The sequence below is a fragment of the Enhydra lutris genome, unplaced genomic scaffold (genome assembly GCF_002288905.1).
Source record: "Enhydra lutris kenyoni isolate GAN:26980312 unplaced genomic scaffold, ASM228890v2 scaffoldscaffold21, whole genome shotgun sequence".
NCBI classification, from domain to species: Eukaryota; Metazoa; Chordata; class Mammalia; order Carnivora; family Mustelidae; genus Enhydra; species Enhydra lutris.
Window position 1 is genome coordinate 22,281,475 of NW_019154105.1, and position 16,023 is coordinate 22,297,497.

Sequence of the window (16,023 nt, forward strand, 5' to 3'; positions counted from 1 at the left end):
CCAAAATACTAGCCAATAGGATCCAACAGTACATTAAAAGGATTATTTACCATGACCAAGTCGGATCTATTCCTGGGCTGCAAGGTTGGTTCAACATTGGCAAATCAATCAATGTGACACAATACATTAATAAAAAAAAAAAAGAAGAAGAACTATATGAAATTCTCAACAGATGCAGAAAAAACATTTGATAAAGTACAGCATCCTTTCCTTATCAAAACTCTTCAAAGTATAGTGATAGATGGTACATACCTCAATACCATCAAAGCTATCTATGAAAAACCCACAGTGAATATCATTCTCAATGGGGAAAACTGAGAGCTTTTTCCCTAAGATCAGGAATATGGCAGGGCTATCCACTATCACTACTGCTATTCAACATAGTACTAGAAGTCCTAGCCTCAGCAATCAGACAACAAAAAGAAATAAAAAGTATCTGTATTGGCAAAGAAGAGGTCAAACTCTCATTCTTTGCAGATGATATGATACTTTATGTGGAAAACCCAAAAGACTCCACTCCAGAACTGCTAGAATTCATACAGGAATCAGTAAAGTGTCAGGATATATAATCAAAGAACAGAAATCAGTTGTAGTTCTATACACCAATATTAAGACAGAAGAAAGAGAAATTAAGGAGTCAATCCCATTTACAATTGCACCCAAAACAATAAGATACCTAAGAATAAACCTAACCAAAGAGGCAGAGAATCTGTACTCAGAAAACTATAAAATACTCATGAAAGAAAGTGAGGAAGACACAAAGAAATGGAAAAATGTTCCATGCTCCTGGATTGGAAGAACAAATATTGTGAAAATGCCTATGCTACCTAAAGCAATCTATACATTTAATGCAATCCCTACCAAAATCCCATCCATTTTTTTCAAAGAAATGGAACAAATAATCCTAAAATTTATGTGGAACCAGAAAAGACCCCGAATAGCCTGAGGAATGTTAAAAAAGAAGACCAAAGTTGGTGGCATCACAATTCTAGACTTCAAGCTCTATTACAAAGCTGTCATCATCAAGACAGTATGGTACTGGCACAAAAACAGACACCTAGATCAATAGAACAGAATAGAGAGCCCAGAAATAGACCCTCAACTCTATGGTCAACTAATCTTCAACAAAGCAGGAAAGAATGTCCAGTGGAAAAAAGACAGTCTTTTCAACAAACTGTTTAGGGCAAGTTGGACAGCCACATGTAGAAAAATGAAACTGGACCATTTCCTTACACCACACATGAAAATAGACTCAAAATGGATGAAGGACCTCAATGTGAGAAAGGAATCCATCAAAATCCTTGAGGAGAACACAGGCAGCAACCTCTTCGACCTCAGCCGCAGGAACTTCTTCCTGGGAACATCACCAAAGGCAAGGGAAGCAAGGGCAAAAATGAACTATTGGGATTTCATCAAGATCAAAAGCTTTTGCACAGCAAAGGAAACAGTCAACAAAACCAAAGGACAACTGACAGAATGGGAGAAGATATTTGCAAACGACATATCAGATAAAGGGCTAGTATCCAAAATCTATAAAAAGCTTATCAGACTCAACACCCAAAGAACAAATAATCCAATCAAAAAATGGGCAGAGGACATGAACAGACATTTCTGCAAAGAAGACATCCAGATGGCCAACAGACACATGAAAAAGTGCTCCACATCACTTGGCATCAGGGAAATACAAATCAAAACCACAGGGAGATACCTCACACCAGTCAGAATGGCTAAAATTAACAAGTCAGGAAATGACAGATGTTGGCGAGGATGTGGAGAAAGGAGAACCCTCCTACACTGTTGGTGGGAATGCAAGCTGGTGCTGCCACTCTGGAAAATAGCATGGAAGTTCCTCAAAAAGTTGAAAATAGAGCTACCCTACCCTAGGACCTAGCCATCGCTCTACTGGGTATTTACCCTAAAGATAAAAATGCAGTGACCCAAAGGGGCACGTGCACCCGAATGTTTATAGCAGCAATGTTCACAATAGCCAAACTATGGAAAGAACCTAGATGTCCATCAACAGGTGAATGGATAAAGAAGAGGTAGTATATATATACAATGGAATACTATGCAGCCATCAAAAAAGAAGTCTTGCCATTTGCAACAACGTGGTTGGAACTAGAGGGCATTATGCTGAGTGAAATAAGTCAGTAAGAGAAAGAAAATTATCATATCTCTGTCATATGAGGAATTTGAGAGGCAGGGCTGGGGGCTGTGGGGTGTAGGGAGGGGAAAAAATGAAGCAAGATGGGATTGGGAGGGAGAAAAACCATAAGAGAATCTTAATCTCACGAAACAAACTGAGGGTTGCTAGGGCATTGGGTGGTAGGGATAGAGTGGCTGGCTTATGCACATTGGGGAGATTATGAGTTATTGTGAGTGCTGTGATACGTGTAAGCCTGATGATTCACAGACCTGTACCCCTGGGGCAAATAATACATTATATGTTAATAAAAAATAAATAAATTCATGTTAAAAAAAAAAAAAAGAATTTTCCAGGGGTGCCTGGGTGGCTCATTTGGTTAAGAGACTGTCTTTGGTTCAGGTCATTATCCTGGAGTTCTGGGATCGAGTCCCACATTGGGATCCCTGCTCATCAGGGAGTCTGCTTCTCCCACTGACCTCTCTCCTCTCATGCTCTCTCTCTCTGTCAAATAAATAAATAAAATCTTAAAAAAAAAAGAATTTTCCAAATTATCATCTTATATCCATCCATAAATTCCTCATTAATATTCTACTAGTTAAAATGGATTTCCCTCTATTTCTGGATTTTTATATTCCAAACTCCTTTCAGAATCTTTCTCAGGGATGCCTGGGTGGCTCAATCGGTTAAGCATCTGCCTTCAGCTCAAGTCATGATACAGGGTCCTGGGATAGAGTCCCGTACCAAGCTCCTTGCTCAGCAGGGCACCTACTTCTTCCTCTGCCTGCCACTCCACCTGCTTATGCTCTCTCTTTCTTTCACTAACAAATAAATAAATAAAATCTTTTAAAAAAAGAATCCTTCTCAAATATTTGCTCTTTCATGATCCCTGTAAGTAGAGGTAATCTCAAATATAGCCAATGTCTCTTCTATTTTGCTTTTATTGTGTTTATCACTCACTTTCTTCATTATAATAGCTACATCTACATTTTTCTCTCTTGCTAGACCCTGTGCTCCTTGTAGACATGGGCTATATATTAGACATAGGCTGACATAATAGGAAGAGATGTCTAGTTCTTTTATGAGATCCAACAAGTGACTTAAAGTCCCTATATGCAACATTGTTTTATCTGTAAAATGATAACAATAATATCTACATTGTAGCCTTATATAATTATTGTAAAAAATATCAATACTATATCTGAAGATATCCCTCCATAGTGTCAATTAGCAGTTGACTCTCAAGAGACAATTACTAAAGTCAATAATTAAATGTGGCAAACTTTTAAAAATCATCTAGTTCACAAAGCAGGTACTCAGTTTCTGTTCTATTGATATTCAGGAATGACTCTAAGCTTTGAAACAAGGCTTGTAATGTTGAGAATGCAATATAAGAAACTATGATGAATGATGTAATTAATATTATCATTTATATCAAAAACAATTTAAATAATCCAATGAACTGCAACTAAAATATTATATACTTTTATATAGGATATCATAAGGTATACAGTTTATTTCTTCTTTCAAAAGTCCAATTATTTTTATGAGTAGTGACAAAAATTGAACCTTATTCTGTATACTATATTCCTTAGAGCTTTTTTATACAAATATTATCTTATTTGTTGCTTTTTGCAGTAGGACAAGTTATTTAGATTGGAAAATCTAAAATTCAGAGGTTGGGACATTTCTCCAATGTCAATTACCGGCTAGCTAGTAATGTTAATGGGTTAAGAGTCAACTCCTCCCAATTTCTTGCTTCAATTCTTCCTTCATCAATCAGTGATGACAAACCTGTGAGGCTGATATTTTGCTAATGAGAATGCCATTCAGTTTAGTTAGACTATATTAAAGAATGTTTTTTCTACTTATGTCATTATTAGTAATAATGTTAATAGCAACATTGTCTATTTATTATGTGGGACTTACAAGAAATAAATTTCCTGCTGTTCTGAGAATCTGGATGTATGCCCACACCATCAGTAACTGCTGACCCACCATACCTTTTGTTACCCTCACAAACAAGATTAAGTTCCTGTCATCTGAGAACTGATCTTGGCATCAGGAATGCCCAGATTTTAGTCACTAAGGTCCATTCACTCTTTACTGGCCCAAGCCAGTAATCTAATCTTCTGCCCAAAGAAATACCTCTGCAACTTAACTAATAAGGCTAATAGCTGCATCCTGTTATGAAAGAGAAGAAACACTTGAAATATCATTCAGAGGAGATTAAATACCTTGATGGATAAAGGAAAAGATGTTTTCTTTTTCTCTTTTTCCTTTTGCTCCTCCTTCCCTTCTCCCTTCCTCCCTCCTTTATTTCCTTCCTTCCTTCCTTCCTTCCTTCCCTTCTCTCTTTCTCTTCACAAAAACTACAGCATTGTAAGCAAACACCAAGCATTATACTAATAGGATCAGAACAACCAGAAGTCTTCAAAATGAGACCTTCCAACTATTTTGCATTTAGAATTTTTATTCAGCTTACAAAGAACTTCTTTCTTTTTCCCTATAAACTAAGTTGTTGAAACATAAAAGATTTGAAAAACAATACCTAAATATAATGCTTTAAAACATGATAAAATTGTGCTCACTTCGGCTTAAAGAATGCCTTCTAGACAAATTCTTTGTGCAAACACATCAGTTAGAATTCAACCCAACAAAAGTAAATTCTGTTCCTTTATGTACCATTTGGGAGCAGTCTCTCACTAAAGAGGGTGTTTGATATATTCTACTTATATTGTAAAATCCTAGCTGCTTTCACATAAAGTTTCCAGAGGAAAAATACTTTGCTCTAAAATGTAGTGGTAACTGCTGCAGATCAACCAGAGATTTGTGCATTACAGCTGACCCTTGAACAATACAGGGATTACAGTTGCCAACATCCTACACAGTAAAAAACTCAGGTATAACTTTTGACTCCCCAAAAACCTAACAACTAATATCCTACCGTCAACTGGAAGACTTATCACTAACATAAAACAGTCAATTGACACGTATTATGCATATGTATTATACACTGTATTCTACAATAAAATAAGTTAGAGAAAAGAAAATCATAAGGAAAAAAGATACATCTGCAGTACAGTATATATTTATCAGAAAGCATCTGGGTGTAAGTGGACCCACGTGGTTCAACAGTCAGCTGTGGTCGGAAAGGTGATCAAAATAAGCCGATCACTTTTCAATCTATTTTTTTCTGATCATTTAAAATAAAGCCTTCATGACATTGAGTAGATTCGTTCTAGATCAGAGCAGCTTCGTAAAGGGCACAACTTTTCTGCCTTCCCAGAGAAAACTATTGGTATGTTCAAAGGTAAGAGTCACTGGCCTTAGCACAAATACATAGTTAACTCACAAAAGAGAACTCACTTTTGAGAAAAAAAAATGTTTTCTACAATTTTCCAGAGTTAAAGTTCACATGAAATTCTACTGCCATAGATTCTGCAGTAAAGTTCTGAGACCTCTCTACTAATATTCATTAGCATTTAAATCTGTCCGTTCAGTGAATATTGATTTACCATCTTGTGTGCCAGGCACTATACTGATCCTTTATCCCATCGATTACACACATACACACGTACACACACAATCTCTACACATCACGCGAAAACTCCTCTGAGAATCTATTTTAGTAAAAGTTATTTATGCAAGCTATAATGATGAATAGCAAAATAACAAAACTCAGTGGATTAAAATATCTATTTCTGATTGCTCATGAATCTGCATCAAATGGGTAATTCTGAGATATTCCTGAGTTCACTCATGCATCTACAGTCACTGTGGGTCAACTATAGGCATACCTCGGACATATTGCATGTTTAGGTCCATACCACTGCAATAAAACAAATATTGCAATAAAGTGAGTAAAATGAACTTTCTGGCTTCCCAGTGCATCTGAAAGTTGTATTTACACTATATTGTAGTCTATTAAGTATGCAATAGCATTATCTCTAAAAAAAAAAAAAAATGCACCTGCATTTATTAAGACACTTTCTTGCTAAAAAATGCTAAGCATCATCTGAGCTTTCAGCAAGTAGTCATTGTTTTGCTTGTGGAGGGTCTTGCCTTAATGTTTGTGGCCACTGGCTGATCAGGGTGGTGGCTGCTGAACGTTAAGATGGCCATGAAAATTTCTCAAAATAAGACAACAATGAAGTCTGATGCATCTGACTCTTCTTCTGATAAAAAATTTCTCTGCAGCATGTGATGCCATTGATAGTGTTTTGCCCAAAGTAGAACTTCTTTCAAAACTGGAGCCAGTTCTCTCAAACCTTGCTGCTGCTTCATTAACTAAATTATGGAATATTCTAAAACCTTTGTTGTCATTTCAATAATCCTCACAGCATCTTCCCAAGGACTAGTTTCCACCCTTATTTGCTCCTCCAGAAGAAGCGATTCCTCATCTGTTACAGTTTTATCATGAGATGGCAGCAATTCAAGGTACATCTTCACACCCCTCTACTCATTCTAGTTATTTTGTTATTTCTACTGCAGCTGCAGTTACTTCCTCCACTGATGTCTTGAACCCCTCAAAGTCCTCCATGAGGGTTGAAATTACTTCTTCCAAATTCCTGCTTGTGTTGATATTTCGACCTGTTCTTAATGGCATCTAGAATAGTGAATCTTTTCCAGAAAGTTTTCAATTTACTTTGACCAGATCCATCAGGGAAAGAACTATCTGTGGCAGCTATAGTTTTATGAAATGTATTTTTTTTAAGATTTTATTTATTTATTTGGGAGAGAGACAGATCACAAGTAGGCAGAGAGGCAGGCAGAGAAAGAGGAGGAAGCAGGCTCCTTCCTGAGCAGAGAGTTCGATGCAGGGTTCGATTCCAGGACTCTGGGATCATGACCCGAGCCAAAGGCAGAGGCTTTAACCCACTGATCCACCCAGGTGCCCCTGAAATGTATTTCTTAGATAACATAGCTTGAAAGTTGAAATGACTCCTTGATCCATGGGCTGCAGAATGGATGTTCCATTAGCTAGCATAAAAACATTAACCTCATTGTCCATCTCCATCAGAATTCTTGGGTAACCAGGTGGTTTTCAATGAGCAGTCTTATTTTGAAAGGAATCTTTTTTTCTCAAAATATTTGGTTTAAAATATTTGGCACACTATGTTGCAAACATGTGCTGTCATCCAGGCTTTTTTTTTTTCTTTTCTATTTCTAGAGCACAGATGGAGTAGATTTAGCATAATTCCTAAGGGCCCTAGAATTTTCAGAATTGCCAAAGAGCATTGGCTTCAACTTAAAGTCACCAGCTGCATTAGCTCCTAACAAGAGAGTCGGCTTACCCTTTGCAGCTTTGAAGTCAGGTACTAACTTCTCTTCTCTAGCTATGGAAGTCCCAGATGATATCCTCTTCCCATAGAAGGCTGTTTCATCCACAATGAAAATCTGTTGCTTAGCATAACCACCTTCATTAAACCTTCTGGATAATCGTTGGTTCACAGCCCTCTCAGGAGCTTCCCAAGTGTAATTTGAAATTGGCCCCCATTCTCAGAAGGCAAGGAGAGACTGAAGAAAGAGGGATTCCACTCCAGATTGGGGGTGACGGGGCAGTTTTAATAAGCAAAGGGAACTTACGTATCAGGCTTGTCTTGGGTAGCAGCAAGATGAATGGATCCCTGCACCTGCCTGCCAAATCTTAAAAGTTTATAAAGACACCTTGACTGGGTTCAGTCACATATTCTGTGCAGGTGTTCTCAACACCTCATCATTGTCTAAAGGTTATGTCCCTGGAGTAGCCTCTGGGAGCAAAAAAAGGAAAGCAGAAGTCACATTCCAAGGGCAGGGGAAGGGATGAGAGGCCTCCAAGGACGGGAGTCCAGCTCACAGGCCAGTGGATGGTCATGTCTTTTTGATGATGTTCCTCAACAGTAACTTGCTGTGCTCCTACACCAGCACCTGCTCACCTTGCACTTTAACGTAATGGAGATGGCTTCTTCTCGTAAGTCTTATGCACTCAGCTCCTGTTAACTTCAGACTTTTCTTTTGCAGCTTCCTCACCTCTCCCGGCCTTTACAAAATTAAAGAAAGTTAGGACCTTGTTCTGGATTAGGTTTTGACTTAAGGGAATATTGTGGCTTAGTTCTGCCACACCACTCACTATCCAGACCACTCATGCTTTGTCCACATCAGCAATAAGGCTGATTCACTCTCTTATCATCTGTGTGCTCACTGGAGTAACATTTTTCATTTCCTCCAAGAACTTTCCTTTTGCATTCACAACTTGGCTGTTTGGCACAAGAAGCCTAGCTCTAGGCCTATTTTGGCTTTCCACATGACTTCCTCACTAAGTTCAATCATTTCTAGCCTTTGATTTAAAGTAAAGACATGTGACTCTTCCTTTCACTTGAACACATGGAGGCCATTGTAAGGCTATTAACAGCCCTAATTTCAATATTGTTGTGTCTCAGAAAATAGGGAGCCTGGGGAGAAGGAGAGAGATGGGGGAATGGCTGGTAGGTAGAGGAGTCAGAACACACACAACATTTATCACTTAAGTTTGCCATCTTATGTGGTTGCAGTTTGAGGTGCCTCAAAGCAAAATTACAATAGAAATACCAAAGATCAATAATTGCTGATCACTATAACCAATATAGTAATACTGGAAAAGTTTGAAATATTTTTAGAATCACAAAAATGTGACACAAAGTGAGTAAATGCTGTTGGAAAAATGGTGCAGGTTTGTCACAAATTTGTAAGACATGCAATATCCGTGAAGCACAGTAAGGCAAAGTGCAATAAAGCAAGGTACACCTGTTGTTGGTCTTGACTGGGCTCACTCGTGTCTGTCTGGGGGTTAGCTGATGAAGCTTACTCTGGAAGGGTGTCAGGTGTTGTAGTTCAATTCCATATATCTCACCCTCCAGAAAGATAGCTCGGGGATTTGAGAGCAGGTTAGTAAAACTCAAAATGCAAGTGGATTTTATGCTTTTTTATGTCCAATTGTTTACAGGGAAGGCCACAATGATTCCTCCCCTCCTTTTACAGATGTCATTTTGCAATGTGTCTGTTTACCCACCTCCTGAATCTGGGTGGTCTTTTGACTTGTTTTGGCTGAGAGAATGTATCAATGTGACATTGCTCAACTTCTGACTCTAGGCTGTGGAGGCTTCTAGCTTACTCTTTCGCTTTCTTGGAAAGCCATGTTACCATGTGAGGAAACTGTACAGCCTGCTTGAGGATGATAAAACTACATAGAACAGAGACCAATCATCCAGCTGAGAACTCCAAGGCAAACCAGCCTCTAAATCAAGCCACACCAGGAAAGATGAGTAGAAAATCACCCAGCAGAACTAAGCCCAAATTGCTGACCCATAGAACTAAAACAAAATGATTTTCATTTTAAGTCACTACGTTTGGGGAGGTTTCTTAAACAGCAATAGATTACTGAGACCTGCATCATGCTTGATAATAATATACCACTGTCAAATCATGAATATACCACTGTCAAATCAGAGTCAAGAAGTGGGGCAGAAGCCTCAGCAATCACACAACAAAAAGAAATTAAAGGCATCCAAATCAGCAAAGAAGAAGTCAAACGATCACTCTTTGTAGGTGATATGATACTATATGTGAAAAACCCAAAAGGCTCCACTGCAAATCTCCTAGAACTTGTAGAGGAATTCAGTAAAGTGTCAGGATATAAAATCAATGCACAGAAATCAGTTGCATTTATTTACACCAACAACAGGACAGAAGAAAGAGAAATTAAGGAGTCAATCCCATTTACAATTGCACCCAAAACTATAAGATACCTAGGAATAAACCTAACCAAAGAGGCTAAGAATCTATACTCAGAAAACTATAAAGTACTCATGAAAGAAAGTGAGGAAGACACAAAGAAATGGAAAAATGTTCCATGCTCACGGATTGGAAGAACAAATATTATGAAAATGTCTATGCTACCTAAAGCAATCTACACATTTAATGCAATCCCTATCAAAATACCATCCATTTTTTTCAAAGAAATGGAACAAATAATCCTAAAATTTATATGGAACCAGAAAAGACCTCGAATAGCCAAAGGAATATTGAAAAAGAAAGCCAAAGTCGGTGGAATCACAATTCCGGACTTCAAGCTCTATTACAAAGCTGTCATCATCAAGACAGCATGGTACTGGCACAAAAACAGAAACATAGACCAACGGAACATAATAGAGAGCCCAGAAATAGACCCTCAACTCTATGGTCAACTAATCTTAGAGCAAGAAAGAATGTCCAATGGAAAAAAGACAGCCTCTTCAAGAAATGGTGTTGGGAAAATTGGACAGTCACATGCAGAAAAATGAAACTGGCCCATTTCCTTACACCACACATGAAAATAGACTCAAAATGGATGAAGGACCTCAATGTGAGAAAGGAATCCATCAAAATCCTTGAGGAGAACACAGGCAGCAACCTCTTCGACCTCAGCTGCAGCAACTTCTTCCTGGGAACATCGCCAAAGGCAAGGGAAGCAAGGGCAAAAATGAACTATTGGGATTTCATCAAGATCAAAAGCTTTTGCATAGCAAAGGAAACAGTTAACAAAACCAAAGGACAACTGACAGAATGGGAGAAGATATTTGCAAACAACATATCAGATAAAGGGCTAGTATCCAAAATCTATAAAGAGCTTATCAGACTCAACACCCAAAGAACAAATAATCCAATCAAAAAATGGGCAGAAGACATGAACAGACATTTCTGCAAAGAAGACATCCAGATGGCCAACAGACACATGAAAAAGTGCTCCATATCACTCGGCATCAGGGAAATACAAATCAAAACCACAATGAGATATCACCTCACACCAGTCAGAATGGCTAAAATTAACAAGTCAGGAAATGACAGATGCTGGCGAGGATGCGGAGAAAGGGGAACCCTCCTACACTGTTGGTGGGAATGCAAGCTGGTGCAACCACTCTGGAAAATAGCATGGAAGTTCCACAAAAAGTTGAAAATAGAGCTACTCTATGACCCAGCAATTGCACTACTGGGTATTTACCCTAAAGATACAAATGTAGTAATCTGAAGGGACACATGCACCCAAATGTTTATAGCAGCAATGTCCACAATAGCAAAACTATGAAAGAACCTAGATGTCCATCAACAGATGAATGGATAAAGAAGAAGTGGTATACACATACAATGGAATACTATGCAGCCATCAAAAGAAATGAAATCTTGCCATTTGTGATGACATGGATGGAACTGGAGGGTATCATACTTAGCGAAATAACTCAATCAGAGAAAGACAATCATCATATGCTCTCCCTGATATGAGGAAGTGGAGATGCAATGTGGGGGGTTTGGGGGGTAGGAAAAGAATAAATGAAACAAGATGGGATCAGGAGGGAAACAAACCATAAGTGACTCTTAATCTCACAAAACAAACTGAGGGTTGCTGGGGGGGGGGGGGGGGGGGAGAGGGTGGTGGGATTATGGACATTGGGAGGGTATGTGCTATGGTGAGTGCTGTGAAGTGTGTAAACCTGGCAATTCACAGACCTGTACCCTGGGGCTAAAAATACATTATATGTTTATTAAAAAATTTAAACAATAAAAAAATAAAAATAAAAAGAAGAAGAAGAAAACAAAACAAACTGAGGGTTGCTAGGGGAGGGGGGTAGGAAGAAGGTGGTGGGGTTATGGACGTTGGGGAGGGTATGTGCTATAGTGAGTGCTGTGAAGTGTGTAAACCTGGCGATTCACAGACCTGTACCCCTGGGATTAATAATACATTACATGTTAATAAAAAAAATTAAACACATACACACAGAGACACACTCACACAAAGAAGTGGGGCAGAATATGCTACCCACAACGGGAAGAGTCAAAAACTAAAACCACCAATGTAACTGATCTACCATATACACATTAAATATAAGAAAATGAATGATGAGAAGCTTGAATGATTCACGTAACAGCACTCACTTAGTAAGCAAAAGTGCTAATCCTAGCTCATTTGACTATAAAGCCTAAATTCCGTCTCCTTTACCCCTACAGCCAATCTATGAAAGGAGTATACAGTTCAGCTGGTGGAGTCTGAGGGTCCTGACTTCTGTAAGTTCTATGCCCAAATTTCACTTTGCATTTTTCCTCTTTTGCATAGCTGAAACTGAATTTCCACCAGAAGGCTCAGAGCTTTCAGATGCCAACACCAAATGTGAACTAAAGTGGGTAATCTCTAAGGACTTGTACACCAATAGCATTTTTTACCAAGCATCAGGTTGCCCTTGTTACTAATGGGACACCAACAAAGTGCTGTATTTCTGTTGCATGGGCCCTGACCTTACTTCAAATGTCTGATTTCTCACATCATGTGCTTCAATTCTTCTAAGCAGAGTTCTGTTCAGAAATTCTGCTTCTAGTAATTGGTCTATTTCTTTATTGTTCTCTTTGCTTTCTTTAGTCCCAGTTGGAGACTGGACATTTTTTTCCTGGTTCAAGTAACTGTGACCAAAGCCCTATTGCCATTTTCAGATCTCCTCAGAGCTGCTTGCCTAGACTTCCAAGAATTACTCAAAACTGCTGCCCATCACCTCATTTTTCACACTGGATAGGATGGCCTGATATTAAAGTTTTCAACCTTGATGCTAATTGTTTTCTGACATGTCTATCCTGCAGAATCCTAAGACAAAATATTTTATTCATCTTTATGTTTACGTACATTGCGTTTACTGGAGTACCTTGTAGTATCTTCAGTTTAGCCAGTGTTTCATTAAAATGTGCTGAATAAATGACCCAAGTAAATATTAAATGAATATAATTTATTATTTGGAAAAGCAGTTTCATATTTTTACTTATTAGAGGAGAAAGTCCTGCTACCTCTTCTCTGATACTATTTTTGCATTAATAGGTTAGCAAGGAAATGAACCACAGTAACTCTAATTTAATAATATAAAGGCAGCTTCTATTACTTTCTAATGTGTCTATAGTTACCTATGGATTGTCTGACATTACTAGGTACCATGGTGACCTGTATAGATAGATAGATAGATAGATAGATAGATAGATGGAGGATAAGTGGAGAAATGGAAATCTGATTCAGTGGTGTCAGAAAAATGAAACTGAGTAAAAAGCAGCAAATACTATGCTGTAGATAGCACACTCATTTTTCTCTGAGTCACTTTCATAAGGAAGTACAGTTCTTCCTGTCCTTTATGTATATATAAAACAGGTGGAAAAAAACCAACCTAGTAATTAAGAAAAAGACAGCCATCTGGAGTCCTTCAGTAAAAAGTAAAAAGAAACCAGTAACACTGCAGAATAAGTCTGTAATAGTTAATTTTATGGATCAACCTCGCTGGGCCATGAGGTGCCTATGTATTTGGTTAAACGTTATTTCTGAGTGTGTCCGTGAGGGTGCTTCTGAATGAGATTAACATTTGAGTCTATAGACTGAGGAAAGCAAATTGCTCTAATCAGTTTGTATGGGCCTCAGTCAGTCCAGGTCTGGAGAGAATAAAAGGATGAATAAGATTTTTTTTTTCTTTCTGCAGGACTGACTTTGAACTGGGACATGGGTCTTCTGCCTTTGGACTTAAACTTGGCCTAGAACTTATACCACTAGCAATCCTGGTTCTCAGACCTTCAGACTCAGATAGAACTGTACCGTCAGTTCTTGGGTCTGGACTTCTCAGCCTTCATAACTGTGTGAATCAATTCCATATTATAAAGAGTAGTTCAATTTCTCTAGAAAACCCTGACTAATACAAAGTCCATCTTCTCAGGAAGGTAAGAACCACTTATCAAGCCAAATATTCAGTGAAGATCTCAGATTCCAGAAAAATTAAAAGTAATGACCCTTTATTATTATTATTTAAACTTCAAACATTTTGAAGCATCTGCCTTTTGAGAACACATAAACCATTCAGCAAATGTATAGAAGAAACAAGTTTTTTAGCATAAAATCCCATGGAAAGGTGAATTCCAGATTTTCCTGTGTCCATTAGCAAGGCTTGAACAAGTAATTAAAATGAATAATATGTATCTTTAAAGGTCTGATGGTTGCCATGGTACTAAGCAAAGGCATATTTATCATTTTCCAATGCTCGTGCAGCATTAATAAAGAAAGGATGCCATAATTCTCCATCCTATGTTAGAGCAAGCTTTTGTTTTTACATTGTATCTACTACCAGAATATGAAATGAAGACTAGAAAAAATGGAGAACTAGCACCCTCATTCCTCCATTCTCCACCTTTACCACCCAAGAGATACTTGACAGTTAGTTTTTTGTATAATTTGTGTGTGTGTGTGTGTGTGTGTGTGTGTGTGTTTGTAGTTTAAAAAAAAAAAACAAAGCCATTTAAGAAATACATCAACAGGAGAAACTTGGCCAAAGCAACATAATAAAATACAAGAGTGCTTCAAAATCACAGACTTGATGGGAAAGATTTGAAAAATTCCAGTGGTAGGAAATTTTATGGGAACAAAGACTTTCATGGAAAGATTTGAGCTTTTTTTACTGCTAGGAAATTCAAGAAAGTGGTTCATGCAATGGCTGTCATAACAGTCATCACAGATCAATATATAAATGTCATATTGCTGAGAACATCAGAATTGTTGAGAATTTGTAATAGGAAGAACTCCAGTATGGAAATATACTGTGAATAAAGACATTTCCTATTTTTATGTGAACCATTGGTCCAACACGGCATTTTTAAAGATTTTTTTTTTTTTTTTTGGTCAGAGAGAGAGAGAGAGAGAGAGAGCGAGCACAGGCAGATAGAGAGGCAGGCAGAGGCAGAGGGAGAAGCAGGCTCCCTGCTGAGCAAGGAGCCCGATGTGGGACTCGATCCCAGGACTCTGGGATCATGACCTGAGCCAAAGGCAGCCGTTTAACCAACTGAGCCACCCAGGCATCCCCCAACACGGCATTTTTAAAAAGGGATAGGAATGTCCCTTTAGGAAGGACAGAAGGATAAAAATTATGTTTTTAAAAAAACTCAGTAAGAAGCAAGCAGGTTAATTTCAATAAATAATCAAAACTTTGTAAATATGAATTTCCTTTTGTGGTCTTATTCTATTTTAAAGTTTTGTTTGGGACCAACCTATCATTCCAGCAGTAACTTTTATTAAAAAAAAAACTGAATAATTTACATAATTGCAACCCCATCTACATAGGATAGATTCTAGAAAGTAGAAAACATTTTGCGTAAATAAATCAGTATCATTTTTTTACCTACATGGAATATTATGGAAGATTTTTCTCAACACTTTCTAGTGATTATTCAAAGATTGTCATCATTCTAATTATTTTAGAACTGAATACTAATATGTCTGTAATAGCACATTCTTTAACTTTTTATTTTGAAATAATTATAGTCACAAAAAAGAAGATACAAAGATACAAAGAGGTCCCTTCACCCAGTTTCCCCTAAGGGTTACATTTCTATGTAACTATAGAACAATATCAAAACTAAGAAAGTCACATTATTACAATGTGTAAATAGTTCTATGCCATTTTATCACATGTATAGATTTCTATAACCACTACCTCAATCAAGATATAGAACCACAAAGATCTCCCTCATGTTACCCATATAAAGTCATACCCATCCCTCTCATCCTTAACGCTTGGCAGTCACTAGTTGATTTTCTTTATCTATATTTCTATTTTAGGTCTATAGTTATATCAAGAATATTACATAACAGAATTGTAAATCATGTGACCTTTGAGAATGGCCTTTTGCACTCACCATCATATCCTTGAGATCCATAGAAGATGTTCCTTTTAATTGCTGAGTATTACTCCATTATACGTGTGTACCACAGTTTGTTTATCCATTCACTTATTGTAGGACATTTTGGTTCTTTCCAGCTCAGAGAAATTACAAATAAAGCAGCTATGAACATTCCTGTACAGGTTTTTGTGCAGATACCT